Source organism: Suricata suricatta, chromosome 10 (genome assembly GCF_006229205.1).
Source record: "Suricata suricatta isolate VVHF042 chromosome 10, meerkat_22Aug2017_6uvM2_HiC, whole genome shotgun sequence".
Taxonomy (NCBI): domain Eukaryota; kingdom Metazoa; phylum Chordata; class Mammalia; order Carnivora; family Herpestidae; genus Suricata; species Suricata suricatta.
In genome coordinates this window covers 135,659,973-135,664,716 of record NC_043709.1, presented here as the reverse complement: position 1 = coordinate 135,664,716, position 4,744 = coordinate 135,659,973, and the positions used below count along the sequence as shown (strand labels likewise).

The following is a 4,744-nucleotide window of genomic DNA, read 5'->3' as shown; positions in this document are numbered from 1 at the left end:
TGTGTTTTTTTGTTTCTTTGCATGCCTTGTGATTTTTGTTTTTGTTGCTAAGAATTGGATGTTCTATTAATTAATTAATTTATAAATGCTTATTTTTGAGAGACAGCGAGAGCACAAGTGAGGGAGGGGCAGAGAGAGAGAAAGAGAGGGAGACACAGAATCTGAAGACGTCTACAGGCTCTGAGCTGTCAGCACAGAGCCTGACATGGGGCTCGAACCCACGAACCGTGAGCTCATGACCCGAAACAAAGTCTGTCGGATAAGCTGGCTGAGCCACCCAGGTGTCCCAAAGATCAATTGTTTAATATATCTTTTCTTATTTTGCAAATTACTGTCTATACATTGTTGCTATTTGTATAATGGAATGATATTCCTTACTGTAAGTATAATTTATGAGTTAAGGATGCTAAACTTTTGTTCTTTGTGTGTTTGTTATTTTTGTTTGCTTGAGCTTAGGTAGTTTTCTTGCCATGTGGTTCTAATTTCCTTTAAGCTTAGGGAAGCGTGTTGAGATCACGGTTGTGATTCTCTAAGCCTGCGCGATGTCCCTAACGAGTTCCAGACAGACCTCCTATCTGTGGAGGATGTTGCTTTTATCCCTAAAGCCCTAGAAGGCTGCCTCATTTCCGTTCTAACTGAAATGCGGGTACAGGAGGGGCGCTTGCTGCCTCAGAGACCCTGGTGTAGGAAAAGGCTGGAGAGAAGTGATTCTGCAGTGGACTTGGTTTCCCATCGTCTTTGCAGGCTCTGCACTGGCAAAAGCACGCTGACCTTGTGCGCATCGTCTGGACGCAGCAGGGAGAGCGTGTCAGCGCCACTTCTGCGGGAAACTATCGTCACCCTGTTAAAAGAGAATGACAGGACTCCTATGTAACCCTTACTCTTCATTCATTTTAAATTTGTACTTATTGTTTATTTTTACTGGTAAGAGTAACCAATAATTCTTCCAAGAGAGTATTATGAGTGGAGTAGTTCTCAAGGTAAGTTCTAAAAATCCTTAATGTTGTTACTCACAGGCATTGAAACAGTAATTTCTTTTTCCAAGAATTATTCTAAAGAAATAGTGATGTGTACAAATACACGTACAAAATCAAGTGTATCTGACCATTATTTGGAAGGGTCAAAATCAAAAGCAACGTGATATATATTGTCAGGAGGCTACCTGCATTCACCGGTCCGGCCATCTGGTGAGATGATGTGCAGGTGGGTGCAAATGCCACGAAGAATATGAGAAAATTCTGAAGACAGAACATTAGGTAAACAAAGATATTAAGCATATTTACTCTGTTATTGTCATTCCTTTGTTTTTTACAGGGAAACTTTATTTTTAGCTTTTAGAGGTTTGCCTTTTTTTCTTCATTCATTCTTAGTGACATCACTGAATTTCAAACTTAATAGAAAATTTGAAATCATCGCTCACACAAATATGCTTCTTTAACTCAAGTGTGAAAAAAATGGGTTATGCGTTGAGACTGATCATAAGAAATGTAAAACGCGATGGCATTTCCCTGGATCCAGTAACTCCTGTTATTGGCGTCTATGGTGCATGAGCAATAGGGTGAAAATTGCCTGTCTCTTAAAATAAATCCAAAACATGTGTGTTACATATGACAACATTTTGGAAGTGATTCGGTCCTTTGAGTCACCCAAGTGTCTCTCGAATCAGAAAACGCCTTTTGGAGATGGAAGCATTTTCTGTCCTCCATGCAAACGTCGACGGGGCGTGACCTCTGCAGCTCTGCTCCCCAAGACGCTCAGGCTTCGTGACGCAGATCCCGGAGGGCTCTGGCGTTTCCTCCTGCCGCCTGTCGCCTTTCAGCAGTCGCCCGTCTCTCACTCAGAACTCCCCATGCACCTGAGCGGGCAACCCGCAGCCACTCTCACTGACACCCCCACACCCCACTTAGTGACCTCAGCTGAATACACAACATGGTCTGTTTCCATCAGAAGACTTCAGAGTGGGGCCAGCAGACCCTCCTCTACAACCACACCTCACAGATGTGCTGGACGGCAGAGGGCTGAGCTGACCATTGGAAACCCGGCAGAAGAGAAGAGAGAAAGTTCACGCATTATAAAGAATGAACACACACACAAGCTGAGACAGGAACTAATTGGAAAATGATGAGCACCAGTTCCCATGAATCTTACATCTGCAATTTCCTCTCAACGGTTCCTTTCCTAGGCAACAATTTGTGGATAATGAATTCATTTTTAAAATCACAGAACCTCATTTTGGGGTGTACATACTTTGAGAAGCTACCAAAGGCGATGCGATCACGAGGGGAAAAAGCATTTATTTAGAAGGTGTCAATCTGAATGCGATTATGGCACAGAAGCACGAAGCCGGGAGCAACCCAGCCACAACGTAGCGCCCTCCCAGGCTTCTGAAGGCAAATGACATAATGAGGAGCCGTGCCCTGATTGGACTCTTGTCTTTCTCTAGGAGACGAAGGCGTGAGGCGGTGTCCCTACGGCACCTTATTTGTACTGAGAATGAAACAAAAGAGGTTTTGTGCAAAGCGTCTCTTTCCTGGGTCAGACGTCCTAGGGAGCAGCTGACCACAGATGGAGGTGTCAATTAAAAAAAAATCCAATCCAAAATAAAACAACAAAAACCAATAAAGAAAACAAAACTCACACACACAAAAGAGAAAAACCACTGGCCCCTGTTACATTTACGGTACGTCCGGAACAGCTCATCAGTGACGGGAGAGCAGACGGGCTGGAAGAGAGAACAGGGGTGCCCAGGGCACCACAAAGAGGATCTAAAGTCAGAGGTCGTTACGTGAGGGTCAGAGGTTAGGCCGGGGCGCGGCCCCCGGGCGTGCAGAGTGTTTTACTGTTCCTCCTTGGGGTGTTTGTTTACTTACCTGATATTTATTTTGTGGAAAACTTCGGGGGTACAAAGGTACAAAGTGTAAAAAGCGAAAAGTGAGTATCTTAGTTCCAGTCTGTCCAACATTCCTCCTCCGAAGTAACAAACTACTAGTTTCACATTTATTTCCACCTCCAAACACCCATCTGCCCAGACTCACATTCACTTATTTCCACCCAGTACTTTTTGGCTGCCGTTCTATGTCAGTATGTACAGCTGCCTCCTCCTCTTAAATGCTCCCCGTGGGGTGCTCTATTTTATCGACGTACATAATTTATTTAACACATCTTCCACTAATGGGTATTTATGTCTTACCCAATTTGTGTGTATAAGCCAGGCTGCAACAATTTGTACAGGGCTCATTTCCCACAGGTGGGGGCATATCTACAAAATAAATGCGAGATCAGCGTTATTTGCACACACACACATTGTATGTAAGATTACCTTCCATCGAGTTCTATCGATTTATCTATCCTTCATTAACAGTATATGAGACGGTGTACTTTCTTAAGCTCCGGTGGAACTATGTCTATCTGTCCATTAATCCTTCCATCCACCCAGCCACCTGTCCATCCAACAATCCACTCCGTCCTTCTGCATGTCTATCGTCTATCTATAATCTATCATCTCTCTGTCATCCCTTCACTCACTCACTTATCCGTCAATCCACCTTACCTACTTATCTCTGCGTCATCTATCAGCTTTACCACTCAACTTGGTAAAAAATGGTTTCTCAATTGACTTTTAAATGTTATTTCTATTATTAAAAAGGAATTTGGGTTTCCTTTTGTGTTAAGATACACGTGTAACACACATGGTATCTACACAGTTGGAGGGACGCGTAAGTCACGCATGCGCCTGCGGGGCACACCCAGGCCCTGTGAACACATCTGCCGTCACACTGGAGAGGGCGTGCGGAGGGCGTGCAGAGGACCCCACCCTGGGGCGTCACACGGCCGGCAGGAAGCCTGGCGGCGGGGACTCCCTCTGGGCAGGTCACAGTGGGGCCCGCGAGAACCCCGCCAGGCGGAGGCGGCCCGGGCAGCGGTGCTCCGCGGCCGGACTCAGGTGCTTCCGGGGTCAGCGCCGCCCCGGAGACCCGGCCCACGCGGAACCCTGGAGCCCCACGGAAGCGGCCTGGAGCGGGGACAGTGCGGGGACAGCTCAGGGACAGCCGCCGCTGGTGAGTCTGCCCGCGGGCTGGGGTCTTCGGGTGTGGGGTCTCTGGCTATGGGGTCTCTGCTTGTGGGGCCCAGTGTAGGTGGGTTTGGGGCTCTGAGGCGTGGCCTGGGGTCTCGTCTGGGGTGCAGGTGTCCGGGTGCGGGGTTGGGTACGGGGTATCCGGGTGCGGGGTGTCCGGGTGCGGGTCTCCAGGCGCAGGCCCCTCCTCCCTGTGTTGGGCCCGCCAGGTGCGCGGCTCCGGGGCCTCGGCCTCCCTGCGCCGCCGGCTGAGCCGTGACCGCTGACCTCGGGCCCTCGGGGTCGGGGCCCCCCAGCCTGCACCTGCTGGTCCTCAGCCCCTTCCCCGCTTGTCTCCTGAATCCGGAAACGTGCTCGCGAAGCGTTCTCCACCGTCACCGCGCGTCACAGCTTCTGCCGGTTTTGTCTGAGGTTTCGGATTTACATTCTACTTTCCCAGCTCAAGTTTACTTTGATTCAAGATAGGAGATAATTAACAAATGGGTGACATTTCCCAGTGAGCCGCACAGGGCCGTGTACTGACTCTTTGATGAGCTGCCACGGATCTCTGCTCGCAGTTATTTTGGGACTGGCTGGGCCGCCGGTAATTCTCCGCCTACCTGTTTGTGGCCGCCACACGTTTCTGCAGGGGGCGCGACTTTATGGTCCCACCGGCGGTGCCTGGTGTCC

The 4,744-nt window shown here is 48.7% G+C and overlaps 1 long non-coding RNA gene across 1 annotated transcript; it reads right to left on the bottom strand.

Moving 5' to 3' along the window:
- Positions 1–343: 343 nt before the first annotated feature.
- On the bottom strand, positions 344–3,624 carry LOC115303357. The gene is made up of 4 exons (XR_003913993.1): positions 3,551–3,624; positions 3,191–3,259; positions 1,163–1,238; positions 344–841 (listed from the first exon to the last, which is right to left on the bottom strand). It is a non-coding gene; the product is annotated as an uncharacterized LOC115303357 (long non-coding RNA).
- Between the last annotated feature and the right edge of the window lie 1,120 nt (positions 3,625–4,744).